The sequence below is a fragment of the Pseudorca crassidens genome, chromosome 13, assembly GCF_039906515.1.
Source record: "Pseudorca crassidens isolate mPseCra1 chromosome 13, mPseCra1.hap1, whole genome shotgun sequence".
NCBI classification, from domain to species: Eukaryota; Metazoa; Chordata; class Mammalia; order Artiodactyla; family Delphinidae; genus Pseudorca; species Pseudorca crassidens.
Window position 1 is genome coordinate 72,254,032 of NC_090308.1, and position 19,043 is coordinate 72,273,074.

At 39.9% G+C, this 19,043-nt stretch overlaps 1 long non-coding RNA gene and 1 pseudogene across 1 annotated transcript in view; one reads left to right on the forward strand and one right to left on the reverse strand.

Moving 5' to 3' along the window:
- Window positions 1–19,043, reverse strand: part of LOC137204791 (uncharacterized) — a 105,007-nt gene that overhangs the window by 29,728 nt on the left and 56,236 nt on the right. The window lies entirely within an intron of this gene.
- On the forward strand, window positions 756–13,883 carry LOC137205099 (amine oxidase [flavin-containing] A pseudogene; annotated as a pseudogene).

Here is a 19,043-nt window from a genome sequence, read left to right on the forward strand (position 1 = left end):
TTTTGTTGTTGATTTCTAATTTAATTTTGTTAAATTTGGAATACTTATTTTTTACTGTTTCAGTCCTTTAAATTTGAGACATGTCTTATCATCTAACATATGAAAGTTCCATTGTATTCATGAGAAGAGTATGACTGAATTGACATCAACCTCTTATGAAACGGTAGCTTACAGGACTCTGTTTACTATGTTGCAGACATAAATTTGTTGCCTAAATAAAGGACAAGAATAGATGCTGAAGAAGCAAAGGAGTGGACTGTGCTGGATATATTCTGTTTGCACCTCAGATCCATTCTCTGTTCTTCTCCCCTCTACTATGTCTTGTGGAGTTGAACTCTAGGACTTTACCAGTCAGCTTATTTACCAGCCAGGGTCAGGCAACCTCTGGCTTCTGGTTACATTAGCCAGTTTGGAACACTAGCAGAATACTGGCATATTGACGGGAGGAAAGATAAAGCTTTTTTTTTTTCCTGCCCTTTACCTCCATGGTGTTGCTATGGGCCACACATCTCACAGGCTCCTATCAGGTAGCTCACTCTCCACACAGCACTTTTCTCTCCAGATTCTGTTTCCCTTCACCCATTCAGTTCTAGGAATGGCAAAAGATCTCCCATTATTTCTAGCTCAGGTTACTGCAGTATTCATTGTAGTTTCCCTATATCCTGCCCACATTATAAAGCGTCCTTCAGTAATTTACCCAAGTTGAGAGTGCTGTTTCCTGCTAGGACTCTAATTGATTAGAGATCATCCGAGTAATGGAGAAAAGTAAGAGAATGCAGAGGTTTTGATTCAAAGATATTCCATTTAGAAACTTGGCAGTGAACAGGTAGATGCACGAGACACAGAAATGATAGATGGGTCACTTGTTTTGTGTTTTAAAAATGGAAGTCTATGCATCAAGAAAGCAGAAGGTGAGAAGTCGATGCATAGAGAAAGAGATTGGAGGTGCTGGGAATAGAGTAAATAATTGCAGAATGGGGATGAAGATGGAATCAAGAGTGCAAAGTGAAACTTGTGGGAAAGGAGAGAAGTACTACATGTTTCTCGTAAACTGCAGGGAAGAAACTGAGGATAATCATTGATCAGTGGTTCTCAGTTTGGTCTCCACATTAGCAACCAACATCACTGGGAACTTGAGAGAAATACAAATTATAGGGCTCCACTCCAGTTCTATGGAATCCAAAATGTGTAGAGTGGATCCCCACAATCAGAGTTTTAGCAAGGCCTCCAGGTGATTCTGACGCATGCCACGTTACTCTGATACTAAAACCAGGCAAAGATGCCACAGAAAAAGAGAAACTACAGGCCAATATCCCTGATGAACAGAAACACAAAAAATTCTCAACAAAATATTATCAAAGTGAATTCAACAATACATTAAAAGGCTAATACACCATGATGAAGTGGAATTTAACTTCAGGAATGCAAGGGTGATTCAATATCTGCAAATGAAAATGAAGGATAGAAATCATATCATCTCAATAGATGGAGAAAAAGCATTTGACAAAATCCAACATTCATTTGTGATGACTCTTAACAAAGTGGGTTTAGAGGGAATAAAGGCCACATATGACAAGCTCAGAGCCAGCATCATACTCAGTGGTTGAAAGCTAAAAGCTTTTCCTCCAAGATCAGGAACAAAACAAGGATGCCAACTCTCACCACTTTTATTCAGCATAGTATTGGAAGCCCTAGAGCAATTAGCCTAAATAAATAAATAAAAGGCATCCAAATTGCAAAGGAAAAAAGCAAAACTTCACTATTTGCAGGTAACACATTATTTACAGAAAACCCTAAAGACTCCACCAAAAAACTTAGAATAAATGAATTCAGTAAAGTTGCAGTATACAAATCAACATGTAAAAATCTGTTGTGAATCTGTACCTTAATAAAGAACTATGAGAAAGAGGAATTAAGGAAATCCCTTTTATAATTGCATCAAAAGGAATAAAATACTTTGGGATAAATATAACCAAGGAGGTGAAAGACCTATTAAAACTATAAAATACTGATGAAAGAAACTGAAGAAGACACAAATAAATGGGAAGATATTCTGTGCACATGGATAGGAAGAATATTGTTAAAATGTTCACATTACTCAAAGCAATCTATGGATTCAATGCAATTCCTATCAAAATTCCCATGGCATTTTTCACAAAAATAGAACAGACCTAAAATTTGTATGGAACCACAAAGAACTCAAATAGCCAAAGAAATACTGAGAAAGAACAAAGCTGGAGGCATCACACTTCCTGATTTTAAGCCTACAGTAACTAAAACAGAATGGTATTGGCATAAAAATAGACACGTAGATCAATGGAACAGAACAGAAACCCACAAATATATGGCCAATTTATGACAAAGGAGCCAAGATTATACAATGGGGAAGGGATAGTGTCTTCAATAAAGTGTTGGGAAAACTGGACAGCTGCAGGGAAAAGAATGAAACGACTACTATCTTACATCATATAAAAAATTAAAATGGATTAGATTTGAGTGAAATACCTGAAACCATAAAACTAGGGGGGAAAAAAGGGGGTAAGCTCCTTGACATCGGTTTTGGCGATGGCTTTTTGGATTTGTCACCAAGAGCAAAGGCAACAAAAGCAAAAACAAAGTGGGACTACATCAAACTAAAAAGCTGCACAGCAAAGTAAACCATCAACAAAATGGAAAGGCAACCTACTAGATTGGAGAAAATATTTCCAACTTATATTTCTGATAAGGGAATAATCCAAAACGTAAAAACTCATACAACTCAGTAGCAAAAAACAAACAAAAAAACAACAAAAATTGATTAAAAAATGGGCAGAGGACCTGAAGAGACATTTTTCCAAAGACTACATAGAGATGGCCATGAAAAGATGCTCAACATCACTAATCATCAGGGAAATGCAAATCAAGACCATAATGAGATATCACACACCTGTTAGAATGGCTATTATCAAATAAACAAGAAATAACATGTTTTGGTGAGAATGTGGAGACAGGAACCCTTTTGCACTGCTGGTGTAAGTGAAATTGGTGCAGCCACTATGGAAAACAGTATGGACGTTCCTCAAAAAATTAAAAATAGAACTACTGTATGATCCAGCAACTCCACTTCTGGGTATTTATCTGAAGAAAATGAAAATACTAACTCTTTTAAAAAGATATATGCAGGCCCATGCTCATTGCAGCATTATTTACAATAGTGAAGATATGGAAACAACCTAAGTGTCCACTGATGGGTTAATGGATAAAGAAGATGTGATACACACACACACATACACACACAGTGGAATATTATTCCATAAAAAGAAGGAAATCTTGCTATTTGCAACAACATGGATGGACCTTGAGGGCATTATACTAAGTGAAGTAAGTCAGACAGGAAAGACAAGTACTGTATGATCTTACTATGTGTAATCTAGGAAAAACAGAAAACAGCAAGAAAAAAACCAAGCTCATAGAGACAGAGAGCAGATTGGTGGTTGCCAGAGGTGGGAGGTGAGGGGTGAGCAAAATGGGTGAAGGGATTCAAAAGGTACTAGCTTCCTGTTATAAAATAAGTATAACTTCCTATTATAAGTGTTATAAGTCATGGGGTGTTATGTACAGCACTGTTAAAATTTTTGTGACTGTGTATAGTGACAGATGTTAACTAGGTTTATGGTGATCATTTCACAGTATATGTGAATACTGAACCATTCTGTGGTACACCTGAAACTAATGTTTATGTCAGTTATACCTCAATAAAAAAATTTCTAGCACCATTCTTTGTTTGAAAATAAAAATTAAATGGCCCAAGTTAAGACTGTGTGGGAAAAATTATAGGGCCAAACTCAATTTCAAATATTGAAGACAGACTGTGACTTCTCAAGTAATCAGGTATTCTGTTTTATAGTCTCCCTTCACCTATCTTTTATACACTTAATTATGTGCATATAGTCTTTTTAGATTCCACACCTGGTATAACTAAGTTTGGAATTAATTTGCATAGAAAACGAACTAGATACATTGTTAGGTGGTTGTGAATATGAATTTATAATGCACATAATTTTCCAAATGCTTAAAATTTTTGTTTAGCTATGGAGCTTAATTTAGTGTGTATTTGGAGCTCCTAAAAAATAAAATCCTACAAATATGCTCCTTTTAAAATAGATGGCATTTGAAATAGATGGCAAATATTTTGTACCTTTTAAGATTCGGCTAAAAATATTAAGGGAATCTTCAATCCCTTCATCTGCACATGAGATGATGAAAAAAAGGTGATGTAACTTTGGTTTTTTTTTTACTTACATAGACTTTGGGAGCACAATTTAGCGTGCACTAGGATTTCTACTTTTAAGATAGAGAAAAGACATCTTCAACTTTCTCTTGAAAAATCACCTCTAAATAACAAGAAAAGCAAGAAGCAAACACACAGTTCACTTTTGATCAAATCAGGACATATCTCTAAGACTGCACCACAGTGTAGGAAGACAGAATGAGTGTGGGTCCTATGTAACTTCTAGTAGAATGGCCTCCACTTTTATTAGTTTATTATAACTACATAAAGCCCTTGTTCTTTAACTATTTTCCTTTTTCAGCTGGTTCTGATTTGAGCTCTTCTGGGTCCAATACATCTATCCTGAGCTGCTCAAAATTTCCCCAGAACTCAGAGTAGATTTGGTCATCCACTTTGGGGAGTTTCAGGTATTGTAGGTCAACTGATGAAACTGGCTTGTGATAAACTTAAGCATGCTGCTTGCTCATGGCCCAAGCCATCTCAATATCAGGCTGACCCCAGGCCAGCATCTCACTGGCTCATCACCTGTTCTACTGATCACTGCCATGTTGCAGCCCACAAAGCACGGTCTCACTTTCCCTACAGTGATTTTGTGTGTGTGTGTGTGTGTGTGTGTGTGTGTGTGTGTGTGTGTGTGTGTGTGTGTGTGTGTGTGTGTGTGTGCGCGCGCGCGCGTGTGTGTGCGTGCTCCTTCCCCAGTTGACTGGAAGGGGCCAGAACTAACTTACCTTGCAAAAATAAGCACTGGAGATCTATTCAGCACAGTGCCTGTAGCTAACAGTATGACTGTATACTTAAAACATGCAGATCATGTGTTGTTACCACACACATGCAAAATACTACTGTTAAAGGGGGTGGGAGGAAACTGGGAGGTGATGGATTTGTCAACAGCCTTGACGGTGGTGATGCTTTCATGGCGTGTTCTTATTCCCAAACTCATCGAGTTGTATACATTAAAAACGTACAGCTTTTTACATATCAATCATACCTCAGTAAAGTGGTTTTAAAAGTAAACAGAATTTAAAAAAGAACAGAAGAGCTGAAAGTGATGCCTCTGAGCTGGGGTTAGGGGCCACTTTTGGCACAAGTCTTTTTAGCAGGGTTTGACTTCTAAGCTCTGCAAGTGTATGTTACTTATATAATAATGTAAAGACTGTAAAGTTAACTATAAGCTCAGAAATGTAGTAAGTAGATTGATGGTTTTATAGAAGAGAGAACCAGACATAATTTTTGCTCAGTATAAATATTGATTGAAATTGTGTTTAATCTTAAAATTTGAGACTGTATAAAATAAGTGCCCCAAACTTGGTTAACATGAAAGTTCTAATTATTAAGCCAAGTTTCCTTCATAAAGTAAGCCCCAGTTTCAGAAAACGTACAAGTATAAAGCATCTGTCTTCACTCTGATGTACTGTAACTGCATTAGGTATTTTAAGGTAAAATCTATGGTGGAATGTAACAAACATGTAGATTATTTACATATATAAAATCTTGTTCCCATTCCTGAGTACATTTCACATTTGTTAAAGTAATACTAAACTTCTGAATCTGATTATGATGTATTAATGATACGAAAAGAGGTAAACTGTGGATTCTGATAAGTTACCAATATGTGCCATATAGTTATAGCAGCAGACAGCAGATCTGAATAAACCCTCTTCTAATAATCATATTAATTGCTGGGTCTTCCTATATGGACTATCAGTAAAGAAAATAAATACAAAGCAGGAAGTTAAAGTCAGTTAAAATTTCTGAAGGCTTCACATTGATTTCTACTAAAGTTAAGCACGTTTAAAGCTGGTTTTAATTTTTTTTTTTTTGCAGTACACGGGCCTCTCACTACTGTGGCCTCTCCCACTGTGGAGCACAGGCTCCGGACGCGCAGGCCCAGTGGCCATGGCTCACAGGCCCAGCCGCTCCACAGCACGCAGGATCCTCCCGGACTGGGGCACGAACCCGTGTCCCCTGCATTGGCAGGTGGACTCCCAACCACTGTGCCACCAGGGAAGCCCAAAGCTGGTTTTAATTTTGTGTTTGATTTGAGCCTAAGAGTCTTCTTTGGAATTGCTCTTTTAAGAAAGCATGTGGGGAGGAGTCAAGATGGCGGTGTGGGAAGACGTGGAGTTAGCGTCTCCCCACAACTAGGGTGCCTCCCTGGTCGCTAGTGGGGGGCTCTGACCCTCAAGGAGATGGGAGGAACCCCAAAGTGAACTGGTAGGATGTAGGGGGACCGAGGGGAGAGGAAAAGTGGAGGCCAGACAAGATTGGTGCCCCTGAGGCCTGGGAAATCAGGAGAAGCAGGCGGGAGGGGCCCTCCAGGAGGAGCAGGAGAGGAGAGGAGGGCGTTTGCCCCATCCACTCGAGCACAGGAAGCCTGCTGGGCTCCCAGGTGAGCTCCCCTGCCCTCTGAGACTGGGGTGGGGGGCATGCCTGGGCCCCTTCTGTTCCTTGAGCTTAAGCCCTACCCCCCCACAGCTTCCAGGGCCTTTTCCAGCCCTGTGGGTCCTGAGCATTGTCCCCGCCCACCACCCAGACCTCGCCCTTGCTTAGGCCCCGCCCCCCACAGCCAAGGCCTTCCCCCCCTTTTTTCCTTTCCCTCCTCTTTTTTACTATTGTGGTACTGATGTACCTTCCAGTTTTTGATTCATCTCTATTTTTATTTTTACATTCTTTATAACATGTCTGTTAGGTTCCTAGTCTAATTTTATTTTTTTACTTTGTTTTTTGTTGTTTTTTTTTGCCTTCCCACATGGCTTGCGGGATCTTGATTTGCAAGCCTGGGGTTGGGGGGAAGCTCCTACAGTGGGAGCTCCGAGTCCAAACCACTGGACTAACAGAGAACCTCAGACCCCAAGGAATATTCATCGGAGTGAGGTGTCATGGAGGTCCCCATAGCAGCACCAGCACCCAGCTCTACCCAATAGCCTACAAACTCCAGGGTTGGACGCCTCACGCCAAACAACCAGTAAAACAGGAACACAATCCCACTCATAAAAAAAAAAAAAAAAATGAGACGGCAAAAAAATATGTCACAGGTGAAGGAGTGAGGTTAAAACCTACAAGACCAAATAAATGAAGAGGAAATAAGCAATCTACCTGAAAAAAAATTCAGAGTCATGATAGTAAAGATGATCCAGAATCATGGAAATAGAATGGAAGCATGGATTGAGAAAATACAAGAAATGCTTAACAAAGATCTAGAAGAACTAAAGAACAAACAGATGAACAACACAATAACTGAAATGAAAAATACACTAGAAGGAATCAATAACAGAGGCAGAAGAACGAATAAGTGAGCTGGAAGACAAAATGGTGGAAATAACTGCCAAGGAGAAGAATAAAGAAAACAGAATGAAAAGAATTGAAGACAATCTCAGAGACCTCTCTAACAACACTAAACACACCAACATTCAAATTATAGGGGTCCCAGAACAAGAAGAGCAAAAGAAAGGGTCTGAGAAAATACTTGAAGAGATTATAGTGGAAAACTTCCCTAATATAGGAAGGGAAATAGTCACCCAAGTCCAGGAAGCACAGAGAGTCCCATACAGGATAAACCCTAGGAAAAACACACCAAGACACATATTAATCAAACTAATAAAACTTAAATTCAAAGAAAAAATATTAAAAGCAGCAAGGGAAAAACAAAAAATAACATACAAAGGAATCCCCATAATTTTATCAGCTGATTTTTCAGTGGAAATTCTGCAGGCCAGAAGGGAGTGGCAGGATATACTTAAAGTGATGAAAGAGAAAAACCTACAACCAAGATTACTCTACCCAGCAAGGATCTCATTCAGAGTCAATGGAGAAGTCAAAAGCTTTTCAGACAAACAAAGCTAAGAGAATTCAGCACCACCAAACCAGCGTTACAACAAATGCTAAAGAAACTTCTCTAAGTGGGAAACACAAGAGAAGAAAAACACCCACAAAAACAAGCCCCAAACAATTAAGAAAATGGTAATAGGAACATACATATCAATAATAACCTTGAATGTAAATGGATTAAATGCCCCAACCAAAAGACACAGACTGGCTGAATGGATACAAAAACAAGACCCATATATATGCTGTCTACAAGAGACCCACTTCAGATGTAGGGATACATACAGACTGAAAGGGAAGGGATGGAAAAAGATATTCCATGCAAATGGAAATCAAAAGAAAGCTGGAGTAGCAATACTCATATCAGATAAAATAGACTTTAAAATAAAGACTGTTACAAGAGATAAGGAGGGACACTACATAATGATCAAAGGATCAATCCAAGAAGAATATAATAACAATAACAAGTGTTTATGCACCCAACATAGGAACACCCCAATACATAAGGCAAATACTAACAACCATGAAAGGAGAAATCGACAGTAACACAATAATAGTAGGGGACTTTAACACCCCACTTATACCAATGAACAGATAAAACAGAAAATAAATAAGGAAACACAAGCTTTAAATGACACAATAGACCAGATAGATCTAATTGATATTTATAGAACATTCCACCCAAAAGTGGCAGAATACACTTTCTTCTCAAGTGCACATGAAACGTTCTCCAGGATAGATCACATCTTGGGTCACAAATCAAGCCTTGGAAAATTTAAGAAAATTGAAGTCATATCAAGCATCTTTTCTGACCACATTGCTATGAGATTGGAAATCAATTACAGAAAGAAAACTGTAAGAAACACAAACACATGGAGGCTAAACAGTGCACTACTAAATAACCAAGAGATCACTGAAGAAATCAAAGAAAAAATACATAGAAACAAATGACAATGAAAAACAACGACCCAAAACCTATGGGATGCAGCAAAAGCAATTCTCAGAGGGAAGTTTACAACAATTCAATCTCATCTCAAGAAACAAGAAAAATCTCAAATAAACAATCTAACCCTACACTTAAAGCAACTAGAGAAAGAACAACAAAGAAAACCCAAAGTTAGTAGAAGGAAAGAAATAATAAAGATCACTGTAGAAGTAAATGAAATAGAAATGAATAAAACAATAGCAAAGATCAATAAAACTAAAAGCTGGTTCTTTGAGAAGATAAAATTGATAAACCCTTAGCCAGACTCGTAAGAAAAAAAGGGAGGATGCAAATCAATAAAATCAGAAATGAAAAAGGAGAAATCACTACTGACACTGTAGAAATGCAAAGGATTATAAGAGACTACTACAAACAGCTATATGCCAATAAAATGGACAACCACGAAGAAATGGACAAACTCTTGGAAAGGTACAATTTTCCAAGACTGAACCAGGAAGAATTAGACAATAACAGACCTATCACAAGTATTTAAATTGAAACTGTAATTAAAAATCTTCCAACAAAAGTCCAGGACCAGATGGCTTCACAGGCAAATTCTATCAAACATTTAGAGAAGAGCTAACACTGATCCTTCTCAAACTCTTCCAAAAAATTGCAGAGGGAGAAACATTCCCAAATTCATTCTACAAAGGCACCATCACCCTGATACCAAAACCAGAAAAAGATATCACAAAAAAAGAAAATTATAGACCAATATCACTGATGAACATAGATGCAAAAATCCTGAACAAAATACTAGCAAACAGAATCCAACAGCACATTAAAAGGGTCATACACCAGGATCAAGTGGGATTTATCCCAGGGATGCAAGGATTCTTCAATATATGCAAATCAATCAATGTGATACACCATATTAACAAATTAAGGAAGAAAAACCATATGATCATCTCAATAGATGAAAAAAAAAGCTTTTGACAAAATTCAACACCCATTTATGATAAAAAACTCTCCAGAAATGGGCATAGAGGGAACTTGCCTCAACATATATGGCCATATATGACAAAGGCCATGTATGACAAACCCACAGTGAGCATCATACTCAATGGTGAAAAACTGGAAGAGTTTCCACTAGGATCAGGAACAAGACAAGATGTCTACTCTTGCCACTCTTATTCAACATAGTTTTGGAAGTCCTAGCCACAGCAATCAGAGAAGAAAAAGAACTAAAAGGAATACAAATTGGAAAAGAAGAAGTAAAACTGTCACTTTTTGCCAATGACAATGATACTATACATAGAAAATCCTAAAGATGCTACCAGAAAACTACTAGAACTGATGAATTTGGTAGGGTTGCAGGATACAAAATTAATGCACAGAAATTTCTGGCATTCCTATACACCAACAATGAAAAATCAAACACCCCCATTTACCATTGCAACAAAAAGAATAAAATACCTAGGAATAAACCTGCCTAAGGAGATGAAAGACTTGTACTCAGAAAACTACAGGACACTGATGAAAGAAATCAAAGATGACATAAACAGATGGAGAAATGTACCATGTTCTTGGATTGGAAGAATCAATATTTTGAAAATAACTATACTACCCAAAGCAATCTACAGATTCAATGCAACCCCTATCAAACTACCAATGGCATTCTTCACAGAATTAGAATAAAAAAACTTACAATTCGTATGGAAACACAAAATACCCCGAATAGCCAAAGCAATCTTGAGAAAGGAAAACGGAGTTGGAGGAATCAGGCTCCCCGGTTTCAATCTATACCACAAAGCTACAGTAATCAAGACAGTATGGTACTGGCACAAAAACAGAAATATAGATCAATGGTACAGGACAGAATGCCCAGAGATAAACCCACGCACATATGGGCACCTAATTTACAACAAAGGAGGCAAGAACATACAATGGAGAAAAGACAGCCTCTTCAATAAGTGATGCTGGGAAATCTGGACAATCTGGACAGCTATAAAAGAATGAAATTAGAACACTACCTAACACTATATGCAAAAATAAACTCCAAATGGATTAAAGACTTAAATGTAAGACCAGACACTATAAAACTTTTAGAGGAAAACATAGGAAAAACACTCTTTGACATAAACCACAGGACGATCTTTTTTGACCCACCTCCTAGAGTAACAGAAATAAAACCAAAAATAAACAAATGGGACTTAATTAAAAGCTTTTGCACAGCAAAGAAAACCATAAACGAGACAAAAGACAACCCTCAGAATGGGAGAAATATTTACAAATGAAACAACAGACAAAGGATTAATTTCCAAAATATACAAACAGCTCATGGAGCTCAGTATCAAAAAAACAAACAATCCATTTAAAAAATGGGCAGAAGACCTACAGAGACATTTCACCAAGGAAGACATACAGATAGCATGGCCAACAGGCACATGAAAAGATGCTCAACATCACTAATTATTAGAGAAATGCAAATCAAAGCTACAATGAGGTATCACCTCACACCGGTCAGAATCGCCATCATCAAAAAAGCTAGAAAAAGTAAATGCTGGAAAGGGTGTGGTGAAAAGGAACCCTCCTATACTGTTGGTGGGAATGTAAATTGATACAGCCACTATGGCAAACAGTATGGAGGTTCCTTAAAAAACTAAAAATAGAACTACCATATGACCCAGCAATCCCACTACTGGGCATACACCCTGAGAAAACCATAATTCAAAGAGACATGCACCACAATGTTCACTGCAGCACTATTTACAATAGATAGGACATGGAACCAACGTAGATGTCTATCAAAAGATGAATGGATGAAGAAGATGTGGCACATATATACAATGGAATATTACTCAGCCATAAAAGGAAACGAAATTGAGTTATCTGTGGGAGGTAGATGGACCTAGAATCTGTCACACAGAGTGAAGTAAGTCAGAAAGAGGAAAACAAATTCCGTATGCTAACGCATATATATGGAATCTAAAAAAAAAAAAAAATGGTACTGATGAACCTAGTTGCAGGGCAGGAATAAAGATGTAGACATAAGAATGGACTTGAGGACACAGGGTGGGAGGGGGAAGCTGGGGCGAAGTGACAGTAGCATCGACATGTATACACTACCGAATGTAAAATAGTTGGCTGGTGGGAAGCAGCCTCATAGCACAGGGAGATTGGCTCGGTGCTTTGCGGTGACCTAGGGGGTGGGATAGGGAGGACGGGAGGGAGGCTCAAGAGGGAGGGGACATGGGGACATGTGTATGCATATGGCTGATTTGCTTTGTTGTGCAACAGAAACTAACACGGTATTGTGAAGCAATTATACTCCAATAAAGATCTATTAAAAAAAAAAGGGAGCATGTGAATCCTAAAGGTGTTCCAAAATTAGAGATTTTTACAGGTTACTGGGAGTTCGCGAGTCCACATTTCATGCTTTAATGTAGTAAAAGTCTCCAAATGAGGCACTAATCTTTCATATTCATAGCAACAGATGGCATACTAGTTTAGAATTTTTAAGTTGTGAATTGTATCACACTTATTAGTAAAAATAGAAAAATGGATGTTACAGGAAGAGTGGATGGTGTGAAAGGGTGGTATGATGAGGCATGAACCACAGTGATTGTGAGGGGAGACGGGACTGCTGGGAAGTTTGCATCTTTCTTTGTGAATATCAGTGTGACCTCTGAACCCCACGAGGTGTCTGCCCTGTGGTTCTCGTGGTATGTGAAGCAGTGTGGAGGCACCACTCGGATATCCTCCATTACCAACGGGGCCAGGAACGGAAGTCTGCAGGTGGATCTGGTCAGCCAAGCAAGCGGATAATGCACCTCCTCGGGGACAGAGTGAAGCTGGGGTGTCCTGTCACCTATGTGGACCAGTCAGGTGACAACATCATGATGGAGATGCTGGATCATCAACTTTATGAGTGCCGATACGTAATTAGTGCCATCCCTCCAACTTTCACTGCCAAGATACACGTCAGAGCAGAGCTTCCTTCAGAGAGAAACCAGTTAATCCAGCGTCTTCCAGTGGGGGCTATCATTAAGTGCATGACGTATTACAAGGAGGCCTTTTGGAAGAAAAAGGATTACTGCGGCTGTATGATCATCGAAGATGAGGAAGCTCCGATTTCAATAACGCTGGATGACACCAAGCCAGATGGATCGCTGCCCACCCTCATGGGCTTCATCCTTGCTCGAAAAGCTGACCGCCTTCCTGAGGTCCATAAAGAACTAAGGAAGAGGAGAATCTGTGAGCTGTATGCCAAAGCGCTAGGATCCCAAGAAGCTTTACAACGGTGCGCTATGAAGAGAAGAACTGGTGTGAGGAGGGGTACTCCGGGGGCTGCTACACTGCCCACCTCCCCCCTGGGATATGACTCAGTACGGAAGGGTGATTCGCCAGCCCGTAGGCAGGATTTACGTTGCTGGCACGAAGACTGCCACATAGTGGAGCGGTCACATGCAAGGAGCAGTAGAGGCTGGAGAACGGGCAGCTGGAGAGGTCTTGAATGCTTTGGGGAAGGCGGCAAAGAGAGACATATGGGTCCAAGAACCTGAATCAGAGGATGTTCCAGCTGTAGAAATCACGCACACCTTCTGGGAGAGGAACCGGCCTTCCGTGACAGGCCTGCTGAAGATCGTCGGATTTTCCACAGATAACTGCCCTGTGGTTTGTGGTGTACAAATTCAGGCTGCCGACCTGATCCTGAAGTTTCGGCTTCATGCTTTCTGCTTACTCTTTCCCAGCATCATCAGAAGCCAAATGTTGACAAATCGGAAGGCTGTGTCATCGGATCATCTTTAAGTGCACTGATTTAACCCCTCAGTTTAATCTCTGTATCACCTCCTTAATTTCCGTAAGATCAAGCTCCGTCTTGTGACTTGTCTGTAGACCAGCTTGTGTTGATTGCTAGAAAATCACCTTGTGATCAATTTCTTAACTTCAAGAAATTAAAGCTGACGTGCTCATAAAAAAAAATAGAAAAACACTCAAGTTTTGTAATTCTAGTATTCCTTTTATTTTCAATCCCAGTGAAATGGATATAACATTAAGCTGGAGTGAAAAGATGAATTTTCCTTTACTTTCTAAGAATAACATAGCAGTGACCAGCCTGGGTTTGCTCATTACTCTGATTCTGTTACCATAAAATAGAATAGTGTATTTGACTCATTTTGTGTCATTAGAAATGGAAAACTTTTAGAGGCAAAGAGCCATTTAGTATGGTTTCATATTAGATGTAAGCCCATAACTATGTATCTAAAACCATCAACATCACATCCATTACCAAGCATTTGTTTAAATAGAGAGTAGAATTCAAGGACAGGGAATAGCATGTAGCCCTCCTGCCTAGGGACTGATGTTTGAGTGATGAGTGGCAGGAAGTAATATAATGTAGTATGTTCTAAGAACCTATAAGAAGAGATATTGGAAATAAGTACTATAATTAAAGGTAGTGGCTGAGATTTAAAGAAAGTAAATTTGGGACTTCCCTGGTGGTCAAGTGGTTAAGAATCCGCCTTCCAATGCAGGGGACAGGGACGCGGGTTCGATCCCTGGTCAGGGAACTAAGATCCCACAGGCCGTGGGGCAACTAAGCCTGCATGCTCTAGAGCCCACGTGCCACAACTAGAGAGCCCGTGTGCCGCAACTACTGAGCCCGCACGCTCTGGAGTCCGAGTGCCACAACTAGAGAGCCTGTGCGCTCTAGAGCCCATGTGCCACAACGAAGATCCTGCGTGCCACAACTAAGACCCAACGCAGCCAAATAAATAGATAATTTAAAGAAAGAAAATAAATTTGCTCTTTGGTTGTATATTATACATTTATGTTGCATTAGTTAAATAGAGCCCTCCAAATGACCTTATCTTAAACTTTTGGGAACTGTACACCATTCAAGGTGAAAAGCAGACTTCTTAGAGAAGAGGTTTATTTTCTCTTTAACATCATTTGCCCTCAGAGTTGTTGGTGTAAACTTGCTATTCTTCTAGGGTAGAAACCAAAGACATATATATATTATATATATATATATATAATATATATATAATTTCACTAAGTTTGCCATAGGATTATTACTTTCATCAGTAAGATGCTATAACACTATGTAAATGAACTATTTGTAGAGTTCTTGTGAGGCTGAAGCAGTTTGGTATCACAACAGGATTAGGCAGTTTACAGAAATATCAAACATTTAAAAATAGGGCAGAAATGTGTGCTCAGTGCAGAGTTCCCTAAAATGTTTTCTATGGAATGCTAATTCTGAGGGCTGTTGATAGTTCTATATATTTCTAAAAAGCCCAGTGGCTAATTTAATTTGGGAAATGCTGGGTTAAAGACCACAGGACTTCTCAGAACCTTTAATTTGCTAATATGCATTGAAAACTCTCAAGAAGGAACTTTTATAACATGCTTTATTTTAAAATGTATATTAAATTCATTTAATCAATGAACTCTTTTCTTTTCTTTTAGCAATATCCCTGGAGTTCTATGGAGAATATCTGAATCACACTGGCATCAAAGTTAGATATAGAAGCTCTGGAATTAGACAAACTAGCAAGTCATTTTACCTCTCTGAGCCCTGGGTTCTAACCTATACATTAAGAAGAATAATTCCTACCTAATGGGAACATTAGAGATTGCTAATTCATGTAAAGAACATAGCTTATTATAAGCAGTAAAAATGCTGACTTATCAAAACAGCATTAATTGGAGAAGCAGAGATCACAAATGCAGCCACTGTTCATTCTTTGGCAGAATGTACAATAACAAGCCCAGAAAACTGGGTAGTATGTCACCAAAGACAACTGTGAAGCAATAGGAAAAATCGGAACTGTTTTATATTAAAATGTAAATTTTGCATTGGTTTATGATTCATAATTTGATCCCATAATTGAGTCACTACTTATTAAACTGAGTATTTTCATATACGTTATCTCATTTAATCTTCATAAAAAACTAAGACCCAAATGCAGCCAAAAAGAAACAAATAAATATTTTAAAAAATTCTCAAAGTGATAAAAGTATAGAGATGGAGAACAGATTAGTGGTTGGCAGAGGACAGAGACTTGGCGGGGGGAAGGGGGTGGTTAGGAGAGAGGGCCACAGATACGAAGAGGCAGCGCAAAGGAGTTCTTTTCTGGTGATGGAACGGTTCTGTGTCTTGATTGTGGTGATCATGATGTGAATCTATAGGTGGTATGAAATGGTATAGAACTATACATACCCACACACACACATCAATACAGGTTAAAAAATGATGGAAACTGAGTAAGGTCTACAGTCCAATTAACGGTAATATACCAGTGTCGACTTCCTGGTTTTGATATTGCACTGCATCACTATATACTGTCCTATAATTGTGACGTCATACTATAGCTATACTTCTGATATCATAATTTGGGGAAGTTGGTTGAAGGCTACATGGGACTCTGTCATTTTTGCAACTTCTTGTGAATCTATATTTCAAAATACAAAAGTTAAAAGAAAAGTGCATGTGGGATGAGAGCGATTATTGCTACCATCTTGGAGACAAGTTACACAGTCCTACAGCTAAGTGAGTAAATAGTAGCACAGAGACTGAGGACCCGGGCTCTTGGAGCCAACAAACAAGAGCTGTGACCCTGGATGATCTGCCCAAGAGGATGGGGCAGGCCCCAGACATGGTTTGGTGAGACCGTCATTGCGCCAACTCCATTAACTCAGGCTCAGGATGTAGTGTCTGTCTTTGAGGGTGAAGAGTCTACTAGAATGGGTAATTAACTGACAAAAATTAAAGGAAAATGTAGACAGAGATCCCATCCTGAAAATGAGGGCAAATTGGAGAAGGGAATGGGTAGCCTGACATTCGGCAGACCCCAGGAGCTCTGGTGGCAGAGGGAATCTGAGCCAGTGGGTCCTGTGCTGTCTGTGTGACTCATCACCAAGTCCTGCAGCGTGGGGTCCAGAGGCAGGTAAAGTGCACAGACGGTCGAAAGAGCCCTGGATCTCGGACAGACCCCTCGTGGGGAGGCGCCAGACAATAAAGACAGAAATCAAGGGAGGGTCAAAGCACAAAGAGAATTAGGGCACTTTCTCTTCCAAGGAATCCTAGGCTCCACCTCCTTTCCTTTACCACTGCCTTTCTTAAACATGTTTCCAATCTGGAAATGACTGCAAAGCACTGTACTTCTTTTTATAGAACTGAGATATTGCTTTATCAAGATTAAGGTTACACTTAGGCAGAATCAAACCACATATGGTGACCTGAAGTCATTCTGTTTCTTTGGACAGAGGGAGGGTTTTGAGTGTCGATGTGCTTCATGGACACTGTCAATGCTTCTTTGAACAAGAAAGAGCTTTTAAAATAATCACAGCGCAATCCCCCCAAAAAGCTAAGTCAGGGCTTCCCTGGTGGTGCAGTGGTTGAGAGTCCACCTGCCAATGCAGGGGACATGGGTTCATGCCCCGGTCCGGGAAGATCCCACATGCCGCAGAGCAGCTGGGCCCGTGAGCCATGGCCACTGAGCCTGCGCATCCGGAGCCTGTGCTCCGCAACGGGAGAGGCCACAACAGTGAGAGGCCCGCGTACCGCTAAATAAATAAATAAATAAATAAATAAATAAATAAATGAGCAAGCAAGCTATGTCAATACATTTAAGTATCTGGACTTAAAAATTTCCCTGACCAAGTAGGTCTCTTGTTCACTTTCCAAGATAGTAAACCATAGTGTTACCTGCTCTTTCCTTCCATCCCTGTCCCCCAGGAGATGGGGCTAGGCCAATAGGTTGAGTGTGTGTTCTCATTAATTGTAAATGGTCATGTGGGGCTTCCCTGGTGGCGCACTGGCTGAGAATCCGCCTGCCAATGCAGGGGACATGGGTTCGAGTCCTGGTCCAGGAAGATCCCACATGCCGTGGAACAACTAAGCCCATGCTTTGCAACTACTGAGCCCGCGTGCCGCAACTACTGAAGCCCACGCGCCTAGAGCCCGTGCTCCGCAATGAGAAGCCACCGCAGTGAGAAGCCCCCGCAGTGAGAAGCCCGCACACCGCAACGAAGAGCAGCCCCTGCTTGCCGCAACTAGAGAGAGCCCGTGCGCAGCAACAAAGACCCAATGCAGCCAAAAATAAATAAATTAAAAAAATAAATTTATTTAAAAAAACAATTGTAAATGGTCACAGGAATGAATGCTGGATGTCTTCTTACTCAGCGTCCCTGCCTTTCCACCACATCCCCGGGAAGAACATCTCGTACAGGCCACCTCCATGGCCCTGCAGTTGCCCCAGCTCCACACTCCTGCCCACACACAGCCGTGACACAGTCCCCTACTTGAATGTTAGAAATGTCAGCTACTGGGTACACAGTCCAAATGCTTTCTTAGGACCTAATGTGCTCTCTAGTGATAGTCTGGCTTTTACATAGAGGACGTTAAAAAAATCAGTTTGATAGTCAGTGTTTCCACACAGATGAGAGGCCTGTTTTCATTGGCTGCTGAATAAGCAGTACTTCCAAATCTTGGGTTTAGTGTAGGACGCTATTGAAACACACGCTCTTAGTTAGACGGAACATTTGTGAACAATCATTCTAGCGATAAATGCACTTGTTCAGCTGCCCTTATGACTTTTAAATTTGGCATGTATTTTATATAGACTTTTCCATTAGAACATAACTCCAAGTGGTACCAAACATCACCCTGGCTGTATTTTAACAATGACAGTAGTGGCTATGAAGGCCAGGATTTCAATGAGCAGAAGTTTTTTACACGCACAGGAAGATGATTCTGAATTTAGTTTTACATATTGGATAAGTGTATTGCATAAAAGCATGAAGTGACGCTTCAGCAGGAAGCCAGGCTGGTGGCACACAGACCAGAAATTAGTGCAAAGAGGTTTAAGCCCAGTTGTTTGATTGTGCTGCAATCTGTTGGCTGGCCTACCATACCCTCCCCTGCCTAGAACTGCAATATTCCCACAAGAATCTGGTTAACACTTGTCCCCTAGCTCAGTGAGTTGCCATCAAAGTTAGTTTTTTAAAATCGCA